General features: G+C 27.1%; 1 protein-coding gene and 1 long non-coding RNA gene across 4 annotated transcripts in view; one reads left to right on the forward strand and one right to left on the reverse strand.

Annotated features, from left to right (window-relative positions):
- The window catches only part of LOC139426296 (uncharacterized), a 119,189-nt gene that overhangs the window by 40,509 nt on the left and 57,496 nt on the right, over nucleotides 1–21,184 (forward strand). The window lies entirely within an intron of this gene.
- The window catches only part of LOC107455074 (cyclic AMP-dependent transcription factor ATF-3), a 99,683-nt gene that overhangs the window by 37,052 nt on the left and 41,447 nt on the right, over nucleotides 1–21,184 (reverse strand). Inside the window, exon 1 of one of the 3 annotated variants that reach the window (XM_016072491.4) lies at nucleotides 2,389–2,559. The exons of the other annotated variants lie outside the window; for them this stretch is intronic. The gene's annotated coding sequence lies outside the window, so the exon portion shown is untranslated. Of the gene's footprint in view, nucleotides 1–2,388; nucleotides 2,560–21,184 lie in introns of those variants that run through there. 3 annotated transcript variants of the gene reach the window in all.

A 21,184-nucleotide genomic window follows, 5' to 3' on the forward strand; every position in this document is an offset into this window, starting at 1 on the left:
CTTTTATTAATCAGAATTATGGTTTTATTTACCAGAAACCCCACTACTATACTGTACAGTAGATTCACAAGAATCTTTTTCTCCGTGCATTATTCACAAACAAAGAAAATACCGTCAGAAATAAAGAAACTGAAAATTACATTTTCTGGTAAACCGTTACAATTTAATCGGAAAAATTACCAAATGAATAGTTTAAATACAGTATATCGTATTTTTATTAATCAGAATTATGGTTTTATTTACCAGAAACGCCATTACTGTACTGTACGGTAGACTTACAAGAATTTCTTTCCGTGTATTATTCACAAATAAAGAAAATACCGTCACAAATAAGGAAACTAAAAACCACAGTTTCTGGTAAACAGTTACAAAAAATTACCAAATGAATAGTTTAAATAGAGTATAGCGTGTTTTTATTAACCAGAATTATGGTTTTATTTAACAGAAATGTTATTACTATAAAGTACGATAATTTTACCCGATTTTTTTCTCCGTGTATTATTTACTCATTAAATAATTCCGTTTAACTTCAGACAGTAAGAAATTAGTGTAACATTTATTTTACCGGATTTCGTAGTCTAAAGTTCAGTAAGTTGATATGTTCTATCAACAGTTGTCAACGTTCCTCGACGTGTGACAACTGAATCAAGCGGCCACTTCATCCATCTTGTGGTTATTTATCAGAGAGGCAAAGATAAAGCCGGGCTAATGTGCGTAGGTTGGATTCACGGAAAGCCAATGAAACGGCTGTCATATTGAAGCCATTTAACAAAAAGAACGAACCCAGAAAGAAAATATGTTTGTTTTATAATTAATTTTTTGATTCGGCACTTTTGAGAGTGGATGAAAGTGATGGGATGAGAATTAATCATTATTATGTTACTAGATATGATAAGGGTTGATATCTGAAGACATTTTGATGTCTTGTAATGGCTTCTGAGCTTTTATTGTTTTAATTAACATATTGTTTCGAATCAAGGATGTTGGTTTACTGTGCGACAAATTGAAAATTATTCTGGGGTATTTGTTTCATGTAATTATTGCTTATTTTTGTATATTTAAATGTAGTTTTGACATAAAATTTTATAGTACAAAAATATATAAAATAAACATTGTTTACCTCATCTGAAATGAAAGCGAAACAAATTAGGATGTTTAAAAATACTTTTTTGCTGTAATAAGGCATTTATTAGAAAAAGATATCGAGTAGTTTTTACAAAGGACTTTCTGTCAGTAAATTAATCGAAAACAGAGAAAGTCAGATAAAATATTGTATTATATATATATATATTTTTTTATGCCAAAAGCTAAATTTGGAAAGAAATAAAATCTTGGGAAAAATTGCAAAACTGTCTTTATAACAGAAAATTACCTTTTTTTAAATACCTGTTGTTAAGTATAATTTAGCCGTACAAAATTTGAATTTTAATTGAATTGAATTAAATTTGAACTATTTAGTTAATCATACTGTTATTTAAACTTCTGGTTGAAATTTTAAATACACGTTTGTTATAAATATTAAAAAGATTTAATTAATATAGAAAAGTAGTATTATTTTAAAAAAATGAAAAAACAACAGCTTTCTTTAAAAAAGGAAGCATTCCAAATATAAATGCATTAAAAAATTACGAAAACATATATTGCATCCAACAATATGTTTCAAATATTGTTACAATGTATGAATAATACTAAAACATGTAATTAAAATTTAAAATTATTATTAGTTAAATTTACTTTCAATTGAAAAATTAAAACATCCCAACTATAATTGCGTTATCTTTTTTATTGCGATATCTTTATATTTTGATAAAAAATTGCGATATTTTTTTTTATATTTAAAAAGTAGAAAGCGAATTTCTTTATTATAAAACAAAGGAATGCTGATTAAAAAAAGAAATGAAGTACTTAAAGACAAAAATGGAAATTAATTTGTTAGTTTAAAATACGATTTTCCCGAATGAAATTATAATTCATATGAAAAAATATTAATTATGAATTTGCATAAAAACTTGTATAAAAAACAATAATTTTAAGATAATTTATTATTATAAAATAAAGATTATTAAACAAAAAAATTAACAACAATTTTATAATAATTGCAATTTTCTTCGGACCGAAATAAAAATAATTGTTTTTTTTAAGACATTTCAATGGAGGTAAATAAATATTAAGTAATTTTAAAAATTGTTTTATAGGTCGCATAAACATGACAGTTTAACATTTTTATTTAAGGCAAAACTCCGTACATAAAAACAGTATTCTTAATGGTTAAAGTTTCAAACAATTAATTGTTAACTTCTTATTACAAATTTCAATTGTAATCAACAAAATATTAATTTTGAAGGGTAACTTTGCGATAACAACAAATCAATTACGAATAACTCTCACCTTTTCTAGGCAAACGACCTCATTAAACTATCGCAATTTCTTCGAAACTTTTCTTGGAAAGAAAAGGATGCACTAAATAATAGTACTCAACATAACTCCTTAATATTTGAATAGTTTTCATCGCCATGCTTCTTTTTCATAACCGCCACTCACGTGGTAATGTATTGGAGTAGTGGTCACGTGTCGTGACGCGAAAAATCCGTGGGCGTTCGTTTCTTTTTCGGCCCACGCTTTTATTTCTCGTCGAGTAGCACCTGCACATATGGGTCAGCACTTTCCGCATATTCCAAGTTTCTTCTGTTTTTGTTTTATTGTCTTAGCCGAATGTTTTCTTTCTTGTTTTGACGGCTATCAATTTTTTTTTCCTCAGCCGCAAGCTTTCAGAGGGTATCGCTAGGGTCAGGGAAATCCGGATGCAGATATTATGAGGGAGAGGGATCGACGATATTTAAAAAAAAAAAAAAAAATCAGATTTTTGATTAATGAAAACTCTGTATACATATAGATATACAAAGAGAGATTATTAAATCGAAGATTTTATTATTCTGTTGGCGTAAAAGGATAATGTATAATTTTAATTAAGATAATTTAGGGTCTATACAAAAGCATTATTTTATAACCCATTTAACACAATAGAGAATATTCATTACTCCATGATTAATGTTATTTACTTTTGTAAATTTAAGAAATTTTACTTTTACAACTTTATAAGTAGTAATATTGATACCGTAAAGATAGATTTATTGATTTTTTGTCTGTTTAACAAAGCTCAACTGTCTGTTTCTTATTTTTGTAATTTATTTGAATTTAACGGGTATCTAAATTTAAAATTATACTATGGAATAGTTTATTTTTTTGGATTAGTTATTATATCATTCAGCGTTATCCGGTTCTTTTAGCAACTGCAAAAATTCGCAAGAATATCAACTTTCGAATCTAATGGTCCATACCAGGGGTTTCCAACTTACATTAGGCGGGCGGCCGCAATTAAAAACACCAGTCAAATGGCGAGCCGCAAATTTATCAGAATTTTATATAGGGCTCTTTTATGTTTAAAGAAACATTAAATATTACTGTCAGATTTTTATCAAGTTGTACGAAACAAAAGTATTGAATTACAAGTTAAAATAAGAAGTAGATTTTTGCCTGAGAAATAAGTTTTTTGCATCGTTGGTATGTTAAATTACACAGAAACAAAGAAATTAGGTTTTTTTAACGACCAAAAATACTTTAAACCCATATAGATTTGTTACGAAAATTGTCAGCAAAAAATGACAAATAATATATTGTAGTTCGCGGCCCACAAGAAAGGCTTGGCGGGCTGGATGTGGCCTGCTGGTCGCCAATTGGTAACCACTGGTCTATACCAAAGGTAGTCTAAGAATTTCTTTTCTTACAGCTCACTTTAATGCATTTATTGATGTTAAAATGGATCATTTTTTACAACTGTCAAGTATAATTTCCATTATACAAAACCCTTTAAACCAATCTATTCTGTTAATCTAAATAAATTCCAATATTTTAAAAAAAAGTCATGTTTCTTTAGTTTTTTTTCTTCACAATTTCAGTAATACGTTGTCTTACTTCAGTTATAAACGAGGTCTTTTAAATAAATCCTCTTAGTACTGCACTACTACAGTTGATAACTTAATTTGATAATGTTTGTTAGTTGGTGAGGTTGGTTGCTTAGATTTTGCTATAGAAATCTGATTCTGAAAGTAGTAGCTTTCATTGTTTCATGCGTCAAGTGCTAGAATAGTTTAATTTTACCATCATAGTCTCTACTTCTGTCAGAAGGAGGCGTGTCATATATCATATTCCTTTGCGCACGTAAACGAAAATTCTTTACAAAGCTTGTTAAGGAATATAAACGAGAGCAATCAACTTCAAAAATCAATGAAATCAGCTAATGATTCAGAATTAGTTGTTATACTTGGTACAAATGAAGGAGTACCACTGTCTGATGGAAGAGTGAAAGGAGATTTTAAAATTAAATATGTTTATATTTCTTTGGACATTTATTGAATGGTCATATTAAAAAAATAACTATTTAAAAAACTTGTTTTTCGCAGTTTACAGATAAATAAGTGAAAACAATCAGAATATTTCGATTATACGAAATTGGTCCAAATTTCTTAGAATAATCAAGGTTCGACTGTATTATTTTGATTATTATTGTTATTGAATAGAATTATCATTAATAAAATTATTATTATTATTTTGATTATATTTAACTATTTAAAAAACTTGTTTTTCGTGGTTTACAGATGAAAAATTGATAACTTTATAAGCAAAATATTTAGATTATACGAAGTTGGTCCAAATTTCGTCGAATAATCAAGGTTCTACCGTATTATTTTTCGACTATTATTATTATTATTGAATAGATTCAAAACAAGTACTGTAGCACAGGGAAGTTAGTGGACCGAACTTGAGCGGGAAAGTTTTGGTTAAGTAAAATTGTCTAAATGAATCCCAAAAAGATATATAAATACAATGCACTGTCAGTTAATGTCACAAGACATGTTTCAAGCTCAATATACTGGCTTTTTGGCACACTCATTTTTACATTACATTTTGCGCTCTGTTTATTTAATGTTGAACGAAACAAATCATAAGAATGAAGAATGCTATAAGTTCTAAGTTGATGCAAGTTGATATAAGTTTTATGTAAGTTGTTTTCGTAAAAGTCTTATTGAAGTACATTCTTGAACTGCTTAAAGTTTCAGTTCATTAAAAGTTATAGCTCAATTGGCATTTATTAGGAACTAAAAGTTATAAATGGTCTTTTTAAGTTAATGCTAGATTCCAATTTAATATGATAAATCATCGTACTAATAAATTAAATCATATTATTACATAAAAATTTTAAATGTGAGCAATTAAAAAATAACTTACGTCCCACTTTTTTTTATTTTGATAGTAGAGGCAGCTTTAAAGTTAGCAAAATATTTTCCTCGAAAATACTTTAAAGATTATCTACATAATTCTATAATTATCCTAATTAACCTAAACGGTTGATAGCGGTAAAATTAAATTTAATGTATAGTGAGGGCAAATTTATTTAATGCCATACAAAGGTAAAATATGTGCAAATTTTCGCCATTGAATTATTTTGTTTAAGTACAATAAAACAGTTATAAAACAGCAGATTAAGAAAGAAATTTTAGGTTTGCAATTTGTTAACATTTGTCAAAGGGCCAAAATGCGTCACCTCTGAAAATTTCGCAATAGAGGGATTTTAAATTTTATTTTGTTTTGAAATTTCAGCAATAATATGTTATAGATACTCTATTCAAGTCAAAAAACGTTTGCAAACTAATTATAAAACTCGGTATTTGAAATTTAGACCGTATAAAAGAGTAATTTTTTAATAGTTATTTGTGGTTTTTTATAATTTTATTCATGTTAAAATTTTTTTTTTCAGTTTAAACTTATGAATTTATTTATATTTTTATATATATATTATTTGCATGAAATCATATTAAATTAATAATTTGTATTCAATTCAATAAATTATTTTTGAGACTGATTTCGGCCGATTCGGTTTTTGGTTTTAAAATTATATAGTTGAATGCAATGCAAATTTTTTTGAACCAAAAACACAAAATTTTCAAACAACTTTTAATTTAAAATAATAAAAAAGACATGTTTTTGTTTAAAAATTACTTTTTATATTAAGGGTATGTCATACGAATTAATTAAATGGGTTCTTATACTATGTGGATACCCGATTATTAGATTTAAGGTGTAATTTTTTACTCCCGCATTGATTATTGTAAAAGTTACTATAATTAATTAAAAAAATATTGCATTTTTAAAATCCAGAACGATTGTTAAAAATTATTTAAAAAATAATTAGTTTATTGCAAAAAAATGCAACTAAATTTCATTGATATTTTATCCAACTATTACTTATGAATTAATTTGTGTATCTTAAAAAAATTTCTAAAACTTTTATTTTCTGTTCCAAACAAAGCTTGTAGGTGCACCGTTCTACATGCACTGAAGAGCCGAGATTTAGCATAAATAATGTGTTTTTTTTAAATTTTTTAAAACCAAATAAGTAATAATATCTTCCATAATACAATTGATTTAAAATAGCATAAATTCACCAGATTTATGGTGCGTGTCTAGATTCTTTGCAACTTGCAAATCCTGAAAACATTTGAAAAACATAAAAAGTGAACATTAGTTGTCCTAATATATTCTCAAACTTCTAGAATCAGGAAAGTTTTGTAAGAAGCACTTAGCGATAATATATTTTTCGCCCACATTGGAAGTCATTTTCAATATCATTTTTTTTGACAGATGAAAAATTCCATTCCTCCCACATATTCCATTGAGGAAATATTTTACTGAGAAACACAATTCAATATCAATTTTGATGGCTATATTTTTCTGAAATATTTAGAATTAATCAAAGTGTTTTTCCTATGGAATATAAACCACAAAAGTGTTATAAAAGAACAATTAAGATTGTACAATTTTAATCGGAGCATAGAAATTAAAATTTCGTTACTTTTTCAGTAAGTCCGTTACCTTGTACAATCAGTGAATTATTTTCGTATATATCTGAGTTAAGAAATGTTTTAATCTGATATATATAATTCTCTTACGTGGCTCCCAAATTCTGACTGTATTTCTTTTCCGCCGGTGGCAACAGTTTTCATTTTTAAAGAAGTACTTTGTACAACTAAATAAGATTCTTTTCACAACACTTAAATATTTAATTTATTTTCTTCATATATACAGAGAACAGTCGGCAAAGAATTCTGTTAGGTTAAAAAACATTTCGCTAAAAAAAGAACGAATTCTGAAAGAAATGAAAATAAAACAACTTAAAAAAGAAAAATGCTGTTGCCAGCCATAGAATTTTTTGAAAGTTAACTTAGCAACATAAATCAAAATGGCATAGAAGCGGAACTAGATCAAAATTTTGATACCTGAGCGCTTGACGTAACAAATCCTTCAATTCTATAAGTGCTGTATCGCCAAATACCCAGATAATATTGAAATGTACAGGTTTAGAATTTTCTACAGTGAAAAGTTTTCGGAGCTATTCAAAAAAGTATACAAAAGCTAGACGTTAAGAGTGTATCCAATGAGCGAGCATTGGATTGCGAAGCAATCCGAAATGAACTGCGAAAGCAATTCCGTGGATTGGCGAGCGCCAGAGAGCAGGGGGCGAGGCCTCCTAGTATTAAATATTTAAATAAAGCTTGCTTCTCTGGTAAAAAATATTTTAAAGAAAAAAGTTGCAAATAAAATGTAAAAGCAATTAAATTTCAAACTAAAATACTAGCATATTAGTTTTTTAATTAAAAATTTTTAAAATAATTTAAAGTAATTTTAGAGTTATTAAATAAACAAGTTTTAATAAATACCTTTTTGTTTCTGGTAAAACAACTAAGAATGTTAAATGTTAATCAGCGTTTATTTCGAAGATTTCTAAAATGCCAGCGAGGAGATAAATAACATACGAATAAAATTATATTTTTACTACACTTTTGTTAATCAGAATACACTTTCATTACTGATTTTTTAGATAATTAATATAGATAAAATATATTTGATTGCGCGAGCTCGTGTCAGCTTGCTTTATTATGTAATAAAGAGCACTGATTTCGTGATGCAAATTATTTCTTTTGTTTATTTTACGTTTGCGGTACAAATATTGTTTTTAGTTTTCAGAACTGAAGCATTTTTTACCTGGAATGATAAGTAGACACATCAAAATCTGATAAGGTAAAGTGTAACACTATGTTTCAGTTGTGATTTACTTTCACTTTTCATTTAATGTTCTTTTTATTTAATAAACATTTTTAAAATGGAAGATAACGAAAGAATTTTTTTATCGATATCTATTTTTGATTATATTGAAGTGTGTCAATTGAATTAAAACTTTTTAAATTTTCTAACAATGATTTTGATATCCCACTTAAATAAAGTAGAAAATCTAAAATAAAAAAAGTTTATTTTTTTGAAGGGTTAAATATTAGCTATATATTATGATTTCTTATATTATACGAGATTAGAATTATGTAATGCAATTCGCCTGGAAGAAAACAAAACTATGTATAATTTGAAAAAGGACTAAAGTTACGTCTTATCACATTTTGTACAGTAAAATTTTTTACATTAAATACGAAGCTGATTCATTACACAGTAAAAAATTCCGGAACAAATTACTGCATGTACCAGTGCTCAGGGTGTCGGTACTTTTTACTGTAAAATCCATTTTTTAACGGAACATGTTACGGAACAAAAACTTTATATTTTTATAGTAATAATTACAGTAAACTGTAATTAAATAAATATTATTTTAAAAATTACGGTATAGTATTTTATGCAAAAACAGATTTTACGGAAAAATAGGTTCAACGGATAATATACCCAAAGTGTCGGTACTTTTTCCGTAATTTAATCAGAAATTTTTTACAGTGTGTGCGAAATGTAGTAATGTAAATTAGAATTCTAACGCAACACATCTGTTACGTTTTATAGACATATACATAGGAAAAATTCCTGTTAGGAAAAATAGGAAAACGTCCTGTTTTGAATAAATTATAAAATGAAAGACAAAAGCTTGTATAAAAATAGTTATCATTACTAAATTTAACAAGTGAATTGAAAAAAGAGTACATTTAAATTTTAAGTGCTGATATTCTTATTTAGAATTGTGAGCTTCATTGTTAAAAAAGACTAAGACAAGCAACTCAATTATTTCATTCTTAGAATTTGTCTCGCTGAAACAGGATAATTACAGAGTGAGCCTTTGCGACGTTTATGTGCATCCTTTCACTTGTTTTCTTTTCATACCGAAACACTAGTTTATATACTTGTTATTGAATGAGAAAATAATATATTGGGAATTTTTTTTTCTTCACGAAATTATCCCAAAGTGCTAAAAGTAATACAATTAGTCTGTTTTATTGTCCAGCATTTACTATGTGTATGAAATTGTTTTCAAACAATCTTTCCCAGTAATATACAAATTAATTCGTAATTGTTTTTACTTTAATTACCAAGCCATTTTTAATTTTAATTACCACCAATCCGTTTTTAATGATTAGATAAAACTGTTTTTAATGACTTACTGTAAAATAGCGTTTGAATCAACTTTTATACGACATTCATTGCAATTAGCAAAAAATTTCAATACAGTATACTAAAGTTTAGAATTTTACAAGATAAAATAAAACTTTCTATAGCTAATTATGAGATTCAAACTTTTTAAAAGAAATAATGAAAAAGGGAAATAAAATTTTTATTATTTTGTTTACTTAATCCAGTCAGAAGAATTTTATTACTTCCTTTCATAAAGATTCATTTTTCATTTATATAGAAGCTTTTTAAACTTTTCATCACGCTTCGGACATTATGAAGTTAAAAATAAGAAGTAATTTAAAACGTATAATTTGACTTTGCTTTTTTAATCTTCATTTTATGAACTTTATTTTGAATTGCTTTTGCATTATTCTCCTAATTTTGTTGAAAATACAGATCCTAAACTTTGAAAAAATAATGAGGGATTTTTCTATTTAGATTTATTGTACATGATTATACCACACAAAGCAATATTTTCTTCTAAAGGAATCGAAAAAATAATAAAAAATGTATCTAAAGTGTAGAGTTAAAAAAACACTAATCAATACCTTTCATTTAAATTTTAGTTCACTAACGTATTTAATGTTAAATCATTGTAACATATTTTTGTTATTGTAAAAATTACCTTAAATTTTAAGTTTTTATTTTGATAAACAGTTTTTGATTTCAGCGAGCATTTTTTTACAAGGGAGTTATAATTATGATGAAATATTTTCATATTTTATTGAAGAACACTTACATTAAAAAATAATATATTAATCAGAAAATAAAATTAATAGTTTTACACATAGCAGAAAACTTTAAAGGAATAACTTTTTTTTATTTATACAAAGAATTGATATGAAAACAGAAAAGCAACGCTATCATTATATCTCGCAATCTAAATTACAAAATCTGATATGATTTCGCATACTTAGATCTAGAGTCTAAATCTAAATATACAAAATCCTTTTAATTGTAAAAACTTTTATAGTTCTAAGTTCTAACATATTATTTAAAGATGAAATTAATAATCAATAGCTATATCATGAAATTTGAAAACTTCCATTTGTGTTTTTTAAAAAATTGTTTCAAGTAAACTGTTTTATCTTTATCAATCTTAGTTACACTTTCTAAGATCTAATGATAAATTTGCTTTAGGGAAAAGCAACGTTATCATTATATCTCGCAATCTAAATTACAAAATCTAATTTGATTTCGTATATTTTGATCTAGAATCCAAATCTAAATATACAAAATCCTTTTAATTGTAAAAACTTTTATAGTTCTAGCATATTGTTTAAAGATTCAATTAATAGTCAATAGCTAGATCATGAAATTTGAAAACTTCCATCTGTATTTTAAAATTTTTTTTTCAAGTAAACTGTTTTATCTTTATCAATCTTAGTTACACTCTCTAAGATCTAATGATAAATTTGTTTTAGGGAAAAGCAACGTTATCATTATATCTCGCAATCTAAATTACAAAATCTAATCTGATTTCGCATATTTAGATCTAGAATCTAAATCTAAATATACAAAATCCTTTTAATTGTAAAAACTTTTATAGTTCTAGCATATTGTTTAAAGATGCAATTAATAGTCAATAGCTAGATCATGAAATTTGAAAACTTCCATTTGTGGTTTTTTTAAAAATTGCTTCAAGTAAACTGTTTTATCTTTATCAATCTTAGTTACACTCTCTAAGATCTAATGATAAAGTTGCTTTAGGGGAAAGCAACGTTATCATTAGATCTCGCAATATAAATTGCAAAATCTAATCTGATTTCGTATATTTTGATCTAGAATCCAAGTCTAAATATACAAAATCCTTTTAATTGTAAAAACTTTTATAGTTCTAGCATATTGTTTAAAGATACAATTAATAGTCAATAGCTATATCATGAAATTTGAAAAATTTCATCTGTGTTTTTAAAAAAATTCCTTCAAGTAAACTGTTTTATCTTTATCAATCTTAGTTACACTCTATAAGATCTAATGATAAAGTTGCTTTAGGGAAAAGCAACGCTATCATTAGATCTTAGAATCTAAATTCTAATCTCACCTGGCATGTGTAATTAATTAAACAGTTATTCATTTAAAAGCAATTAACAGCAGTTTCTCCGTAATTAATCAAGATAATTCTTTACCCAAAATTACACCAGACGCATTATTACGCAATATTATCTTAGGAACCACCATCCCTTTTTGTTTGTAATCATTTTTTTCTTCAAAAAATAATTTTATAATGCATAGCAACTTAACGCCCACGTATTGCAAATCCCAATTCTTCCATGCAAGGCCGGGAAAAGTTAAACAGCTAAAAAGGTCAGCATGATAGGTCGCAACTCTGTAAGCATGATCTTGCAAACTTCGAAGAAGAAACGGTAGAAACAGTTGGGCACTATTATTACTTTTTTTATTCCAGTTTTTTTTACCGTGCATTATTTATTAAGGCTTTTCTTTATCATTTACTTTTTTATTTTTGAATTATAATTGCTTGACAGGTGTGTAGCCTTGGAGATTACAAAGAAAAGTATTTACCTAGGATAGAACAGTAGTCTATTTAGTTTTTTTTTTCTTCCTAACGCCATTTTGATTTGGCATGGCAATTAGCGTGTCTTACCGTTTCGCCTACAATTAACGTCAAAGGATTTTAAATCGCATAAAATCCGAAACAATATAGGTACTGTTTGACTTCTTTGGAGATAAAAAATAATAGGAAGTCAAAGGTGGGGTAACTTTTGATGGTAAAAGCATGTTGACAATTTTCATTTGCGATTCAACCTTTCTTGTCAGCGAGTGGAAAAAGAAAACACTGTTACGTTATTTAAACTTGAACTTTTAATCCTTTCGCGGTTAAGGAATGAAGTATGGCCTCTGTATACTTCCGATTTAATAATTGGTGTCCAAAGAAATTGCATTTTACGAACACAATGTAAAGAAATCTAACAAAATATTTTTTTTAAGAAATAAGAGAATCAAAGAAGTCAATCTAAAAAGGAGAACAATAAAGTATTTTCAATGCATTTGATGATTTCTGTAAACTGGATGAGTTTTTCCTCTTTTTAAGAATAAAGTTATTTAGATTTTGGAAAAACTGCTTTTAGTTGTTATTACAACATAATAATAACGTAAAATAGACTTTTTATTTTAGTGGTTTTAATTTTTTTATTTAATTATTTGATGCTTACAGTGTTTGTTTTGACATGGTTCTAAAAAGTCCTTTTTAACTCAAATAAATTACACTGCGGAACAAATGTTTTTTTTCTGTTGTACGATATTGATTACACGTGACTAATTTCAAGTCCGCATTTATTTCTCCAAGCTACAGATTTTTTGAACCGCACTCCTTACCAAGCTATTGGGACCACATTTCCCAGAGTGCGTCTGCCTCCCATATTTTGGGGGTCAAATATTGGAATCCATCTAAGAAAAAGTGGGCTTATTCAAGGAAAATTAATTTTTGTGTCTTATTTCGTAACTTATATTATCGTCTGCACTTATTTATTAGCCTATTTGAGGTCACCTCCTCAAACCATTAAAATTGAGTCGTAGAACGTGAAGATCATTAGATCAAAAGTTATTCAGGGTGGTTCGTTTATTTCTTTTCCGTGCTGTACGTAAATGTTTTAAGTTACCAAAACATAATTATCTTAAAATTAAAGCTGCACAATAACTGTTAAATAGCTACTGTTCTTATTCATCTATTTTTTTAATGAATAGGGACAATTAAACCAGAATTAGAATTTTTAAACGAAATTAGACTAGGGGATTGTGAAAAAAATATAATGTAATCAAACAAATAATTTCAATTTTATCTATAAAAGTCATATAACAAATCCGGCAACAATCAAGATATCCAGGCTTTCGCATTATCACTTTTAATAAATTGATCCATCGATTTCTGATCGATGATTGAGAAGAAAAAAAAAGCCGTGTGTTAAACTCAATATTCTCATCACCGATCATCTTTTATATCATTTCCATAGTTTAATAATTTTTTATCTACTACTAAACCGAAAAAAAATGATCAGTCTAATATGAATTTTACATTATCTTTGACTTATGATCATTTTTTTAATTTTCCTTATCATTCATTTTATTGAGTTAAAGTGGTTGAATGTTTATCATAAAAGCATGCTTTTGACAGCTGCAATGACTTAGGTTTGTTGAATAATCGTGAGGGAAGTTGATAAGCAAATTATAGGAATTGATAAGATGATCTCTAGTTTAGTTTATCTATGTCAAGTTTTTATTTACACTTCACAGTAATGTATGCAGTTTCAACATGAAAAACAGCGGCATGAATAATGTTTGGTAAAATTTAAAGAAAAATGACTATACTTTGTTAGTTAGTTTTACTCTTAAATGCATGAAAATATATTTCGAATATAAAAAAATCAAGATGCATTGAGAAAGAATACATAGATTAGCTAAAAAAGGTACTTTAAAAGTAAAATCAAAGGGACTACGATGAAATAAAAAAATAAAAAATTCTGAAATAAGTGAGTAGAAAAATTAGATTCTTATAAGTTTGGAAGCCTAAAAGAGAAGAGTGGAATTAATTGAGTAAGTACCATAAGAAACCTCCCTCGTTCAATAATTATAAAATAAATATAAGAAGAATGAGCATAAATAATATAAACTAAATTAAGGTTTAGTGTCAAATAAAACTAAAATAAATTACTCGCATTGTTGTTGGTTAAAGGGGTCATGGAGGTTAGGGCTCCATAATTTAAAAAATAATGGCATCATGTTGAAAATGTCGCCAGCAATGCGCTCAGGATTTTTATATTTCCTAGATTATACTGGAAATATAAAGATCTCGGTGCACATGCAACTAAGTTGTATTGGCTTTAAGCAGCCACTGAGGATAGAACCCCGACCTTTTGCTGTGACATCTCTTTGTTTGTGACATCACAGTTTCATTGTCGAATTGTGTTATGTAAAACAAAATTTTTGTTACGTACAATAATGCAAAAACATGTGTTTTTTCTTATGTATCAAAAAACATGTTTTTTAAATCTTATAATCTGTAAGTTTGTGGTTTGACATCTGAAGTTAAAATTAATGTTGTAAAACCTTTTTTTTTCTGTCGTATGCATGTTCAAGGCAGTGGGGGTGCGATTGTTCCTATTTTTCAGTGGCGCCATCTATGGCCAGGAATTCGACTTCTGCCACGCCATTCACACAACCACAACCCGTTTATAGGGCGGGTCACATTCACACACAAAGGAGAAAAAGCATAGAACACACACAGAGAGAAAGAAACATCCATGCCTTGCCCGAGATTCGAACGCAGGACCTTTCTGATGCAAGGACAGTTTCTTGCCCCCTACACTGGCCGGTCGGCATTAAAATTGTTCAAAAATTGAATTAAATTAAAAAGAATATTTTAAAATTGAAAAAAAAAATAGGAAAAATTGAAAATTAAAGGTTTATATAAAATATATATATGAGTATTCCACATACTTTGAATACATAATGGAAACCAACGAATGTCTATTTTTAAATCCTTCAAAAATTATTTTTTATTTATTAAACTAAGAAATAAATAAAAAAAGTCTTTAAAATAATTCCGCTCTAAATGTAAACACAAACTCTTAAATAATTATTTCAAATCTATCCATCTTTTAACTTCACAATGAAATAATAATTTTCCTAAATTATATTGAAATAAATTATTTTAACTATTTCATCATCACTTTGAAGCTTATGACGAGCGAAAGCTCTATAATGTAGGCGTTAAAATGAATCATTTAAAGTGATAATAAGTGAAATGGAAAGTGAGAAATAAAAAAATGTCTTTCTGTTTTGTTTGTCAACCAACAGAAAGAATGAAGAAAAAGTACAGAGAGCAAGGGATTCCTCGAAGAAAAGACAAAAAATCGCCCACTTAAAAAATAACGGAATTAAGTTAGAAAGAACACTCGTGCCGCCTACAGATTTTTTTCTCGTTCCCTAAATCAGCAACACGTGACAAAGATGATTTGATAGTAAACTAAATAAAAACGATAGTAATCAGAATATTTGACGATTTTTTTCGGTTATTTTTTTTAATTACGTTTACGATATGGTCAGATTAAAATCGTTTGATAGTTCAGCATTTCCGCTCAATTCAAAAATACTTTTTAGTTTTATGGAAAAAATGACAAACCTTTGGGTTAAGTTATTCGTAATTTGTTTTTAAATTTCTTTTATATTATTTTAAATTATAAAATATTATCGAACTATTTTTGTGCGATTTTATACTGTGATACACTGCTGTATTTTGAATTCATTATCTTTTTTCAATTCATACTATTAGTTCAAACTCTCCCTATATCTTACTGAGTGAAAAAAATAAACGATCAATAAATCAGTACATAACAAAGCTATGAAAAAATGTACAAAACTGAAAGACATATTCAAACGCAATTAATAAAGCTAAATAATTCCAATTTTTTTAAAAAAAAAAAATTTGTCCTTGCCAATGTTTTTACATCATGAGAATAAGAAACACTATTTTGGTTGTTCATCTCGTCATAATAAATTATAGTAAGTAAAGCGTCAATAATTGTATGTCTAGCTGCGGTGGCTCAGAGGATAAAGCGTTCTCCTCCTAATGAGGTGACCCCGGTTCAAATCCCAACTCTGGCTGGTTGTTACGAATTCTGCTCCTGGTACGCTTGCACCGACCCCAATGCTGACGTGAAATTTTCTCTTTGGTAGACGAATCATTGGGTAGAATCGTCCATGTCGACGAGTTAACCGATGGAGGTTTACGTGGATTTCCTCTCCGTGTAACGCAAATGGGGGATAGTCTTCGACGAAGGCTAGTTTGTTCCAATGCTTGATCCAAAAGTTTTCTTTTCTTCTGGGTAGTCTTCAAAATTTCAAGGTTATGGAGTAGAAAGAACATTGATAGTTGCAAACTCAGAATTGGGTTGCTGTTCATCGTCGGTTATTAAATAAAAAAATATAATAGTATGTCGATTTTTACGTTTTACTTAAACGAATTCGCACAATTTCTCCATTTATAAAGCTTTTCAGTACGCAACTTTTCCTTTTTTATTTCAAACACCCTTGGTTTTAAATTATTCAGTTTTACATGAAATTCTTTTTAAAGCATGACTATAAACAAAATTAACAAGGGGTTTCAGAAATGCTAATATTGTGACGTAGTCTACCTAAGCTACCACTTTCACTTTGGTCAATCTGACATGACGAAAGAAAAAATTAAATGTTAAAGAAAAAATTTAAATTAATGAGGAAATTCCATTTTATAAGGATCGAGGGTTAAAATTGCTCCTTTCACCCATTGTCCAAATTTTTAACACTGTAAGCAAAAAGTTTCAACCATTTTTGATAATTTTTTAATCATTTTGTAAATAAAGGATTAAAAAATAATAAAATGTTATTGAAAAAAAATAACGGATTTCAGATTGAAAAAGTTGCAATCATTTTCGGAAAAATTGTACTTTCGAAAAAAATACAGATTAAGTTCATACATAAAGATGGCCCTTTAAACACTTCAAATTTCAACTTTTCAGTTGTATTTGTGTAGTTTGTGCATGTTATTTTTTACTAAAATTTAACGTTGAATCTCGAATTAGTTAACTAATATTAATTTCGTTTATTCCATCATACTTCGAGTACATTTTTTTAAGCAACTTCATAATTTTAAGCTCTTAAGTGTTATGGATTTTGCACAGCAAAACAAAATGTAACGTAAAGTAGAACACCCAAAACAGCGACGACGGGGGTGTTGCTTTTGATTTTTAAATGTAGTGAGAAAATATTTTTTTTTTTTAAGGAATTGAAATTCAGTCAAGTCATAAATACTACTTTAATTAAAAAATACTGTTAATTGTTTAATATTTAGAACTTGATAACTAAGGAAATGAATCGATTTTCAACGTAATTTTTTATTTTTGTTTACTTTTTTCCTCAAAGATTTCAAGTTTTCATGCATTTTTTAATGTATTAATATATATTTTAATTTCTTTTTAAGGAGAGCTGAAGTGAAAATTTAAATAAAAGATCGAGTAGATTGCGGGAAACAATTTAAATTATTAGCATAACAGACGAGTCTTTATTTAACGTTTATATTCAATTTTCATCATAAAGACACATTAGCCAATGATTTGCAACACAAACAATTTTAATCTCATCAATTACTTTCACATTTGCTCGTAAATTAGTCAAAATTTAAAAATTCTTCGTAAATTATACTCTTTCCTATTCCATAGAGTTTTTTAGAACGTATTTTTCCTTATCTGTTATTCAAATCTTTCTGCTTGTTTGTGAAATTTTAAAAATAAAACTACCTACAACATCCTACGTTTAGTACTGATATTTTTCTGTCTAAAAGAAAGAAAAGAAAAAAACCCGCTTTACTCTTTTGGAGTAGTTCTTTCGAAACTTGGCAATCCGTCAGTTAAAGAATAATGCTCACTGACAAGAGTTCATTGTTATTAAAATCGAAATTTGAATGTTTGTCTGCCATTAACATAAACGCCGCTTTTTAATTCTCAATGCTTAATTTGTAAACGCATTCTATTTGCAATGAGGACGCTTTACAAGACAGTGATTACAATTTAGTACTGTAATTGGGAATTATTCATTAACAAATTTTGAATTGGTGCACACAATATGTAAAAAAAAATTCTTGCTTGTATTTTTTTTTTTTTTTAGTTTAGTTTTCTCTAATATCGTATTCTGAAATGTTGGACATTTGATAGATAATAAAATTAAGATATTTACTCTTATTTTACCTAATAAAGTTGACTGTAAAGTAAAAATTGGGGACTGAGAGTGAACTGATCAAGGGGTGGAGCATCCAGAAACTTTTTTTTACCTAATGTAACAAAAAATATGATCACTAAACACTAAAATATACGTAGTTTATTTTATTAAATGCAGTTCCCTTCATTTGAAAGGAAAGAAAAGTTATTACAATAAGAGGACGAATAATAAAAATAATTACAGTTAATCTTGTATTGAAAGAATAAGTAAATAAATAAATTTCATTTAAGAATAATAAGGGTACCAAAATGTTATATGGTAACTCCATTTTTACATATGTATACATTAACATATTTCTTTGAACGTTTTAACAACTACAAATTGGTATACTAATATTATTAAAAATATTAATAAATAAGTTTGTTTTTCAGTTAAAAATTCTTCTTGTTGATACAAACAAATATTGCCATAACATACTTTAAAAACAACAACAATACAAATAGGAAACAGTGCTTTAAATTAGCGATAAAGGATACTTCGCATTAAATCAAAGGCTATTTATAGTTCAGTTTATTCACTTATTTTTTGTCATCGACGTTAGTCAACTACAAATTGCAAAAATTCAATTACAATAGTTTTATGTATAAAATATTTCCTGGTTAGCCTTTTAATTGTTAATAGCCATACACTTTCAGAAAAATTAGTAAGCAATAGTTTTGGAGTCATAAACCATAATATAAGAAAATTTTTCTGCTACTTTAAAAAGTTATTTAATTGAAACCTGTTTATTTTAAACCATAATATCACGTAATCTCGTATAAGTTCAACTTGGCCCCTTATTAAGGTTTGGACGATATCATTGTCGAAATCAAGTTTGAACGATATCATAGTTTGAATGATATCATATTTGAACGATATTATGGGTCAACGCATTCCCAAAATTCAATCAGATAATATGACTAGTTTTTTGAGAAAATCAAACAGTAAATAACCCAACATTAATTTTAATTCAATTTACTAAAATAAATTAAGCTTCCTTTTACCAAAAGAATTATAAAAGCAATTTATTGCTGTCATATTACCCTTCAAACTTATTGGTAATAGTCCGATATTGTGGTCAATTGTTTAACTATTGATACGAAGCTCATATTATATTTATCGAATTAAAAATGATTCGCTCTTTTTTATAGATCAGCCACCCATGCTTTGAACCTACTAAACTATTTATGACATAATTACATATTTTCAATTTTAATCAATATTTGTGACAAATAGATTGGCTATTGAGCAATATGTTGTGATTTTGATGACAAAGTGTTTACAAACATTTATATCAGATTAAATTTATTATTTTTTTTAAAAATTTTTCACTGCATTTTAATCTTAGCACTTTTGCAAACAAAATATGAAATTTATAATTATACAAGTTTCTAATCAGAGTTGAGTTGACAGTAGTTGAGATATTTGACTGAGTTGAATGAGTTTTCTAATATGGCTTCACTCTGATGAATCCGGTTTAAATTTTCGAATTGAATCCGGAAATACGAATTAATACAATTATTGTGTATTGCTCTATATTTTATGCGACATTAAAATAAAATGTATTATTTTACTTTGAGTTTAATAATGCTACATATCATGATAAATTATTGAGTTCAAGAAATTAGAAATATCTCTATGCAAAATATTTAAATCGTTCAAATCAGTTTCAAGAAAATGGTTGGATATTAATATCTATATCTAATAAAACGCAGATAAATTCACTCCTCATATAATTTTAATTTATTTAAAATGACAACGTCTGATAAAAGCATTTTAAGGCATTGTTACCATTTAATCGACTTTCATGAATGAGATAAATTTACATTAACATTTCAATAACTTCCATAATAAATTCAAAAAATTAGCTAACGAATTAAGTTTGAAATTAGATATTAATAAAACTAAATTCTACATAATAATTATGTATGAGTGATTCAGAATTCGAATTCACATATGCTTCATTCATATTACTAAAAATGAATTCTTATCACAATACACGGAGGAAAAAATTCTGGTATAATTACCGTACTGAATAGTAAAAACATTTCTGAGAAAAAAACAACATAATATTGGTTAATAAAATCAAAATATACGGTTTTTAAACTATTCATTTTAGTAATTTTTTCGTTTAAATTGCAACTGTTTAGCGGAAATTCTGGTGTTCAAAATTACAGTTCTTATTGCCACGCATTTAGTAAAAAAATACAAAACTGAAAAATAAATTTAACCGAATATTTATTTTTTTGTGCCATGCTCGAAGGTATGATAAAATCACCAAATTTTACCTCGTTTACCAAATTTTATTGCATATTATAAACTATATTTTATTTTTACTTTTTTCCAAAATCATTACCAAAGCGTTTTGGTAGAGATTACTGATATTTTTATTGTTTCCAAAACCAGAAACAAGATAAATGTTACCATATACCGGTAGTTTTGACCATTCTTCTGGGTGTATTATAAACGGATATTAAGTTTCGATTTTATTAGCACTAGTTAGGTATCAGGATATAAATTTTTGATGAAAGAGCAGTTTTCAAAATAACAAGTGTTTAAAAGTATCTCAATAATTAAATTTTTTACTGACAGTTAAGAGTTTTATAAAATTTTGGTTTCATGGATTTTAATACTGAAAGAAAGCGAAACTGAAATCTCCATTAATGTCATATCTATCCGTAAAAAATAATAATATAAACTCTTCAATTTTTATTTTTTTAGCTAGCGTAATTTTCAAATTTTAGTTCTAGCAAATGAAATGTTTATTTAAATATTTTTCGAAGCACCAAATATTTGTTTCAATTTTTAAAGATTAACTTTTAACTATTCAGTTCAGCGGCTACTTAGCAGTCAATATTTTAAAACTCTTAATCAGTTTCTTCTTTGTATTCCTTCTTTTAATTAAACACACTTGAACAGTGATTGTTATCTGAAATTT

The sequence above is a fragment of the Parasteatoda tepidariorum genome, chromosome 8 (genome assembly GCF_043381705.1).
Source record: "Parasteatoda tepidariorum isolate YZ-2023 chromosome 8, CAS_Ptep_4.0, whole genome shotgun sequence".
NCBI lineage: Eukaryota > Metazoa > Arthropoda > Arachnida > Araneae > Theridiidae > Parasteatoda > Parasteatoda tepidariorum.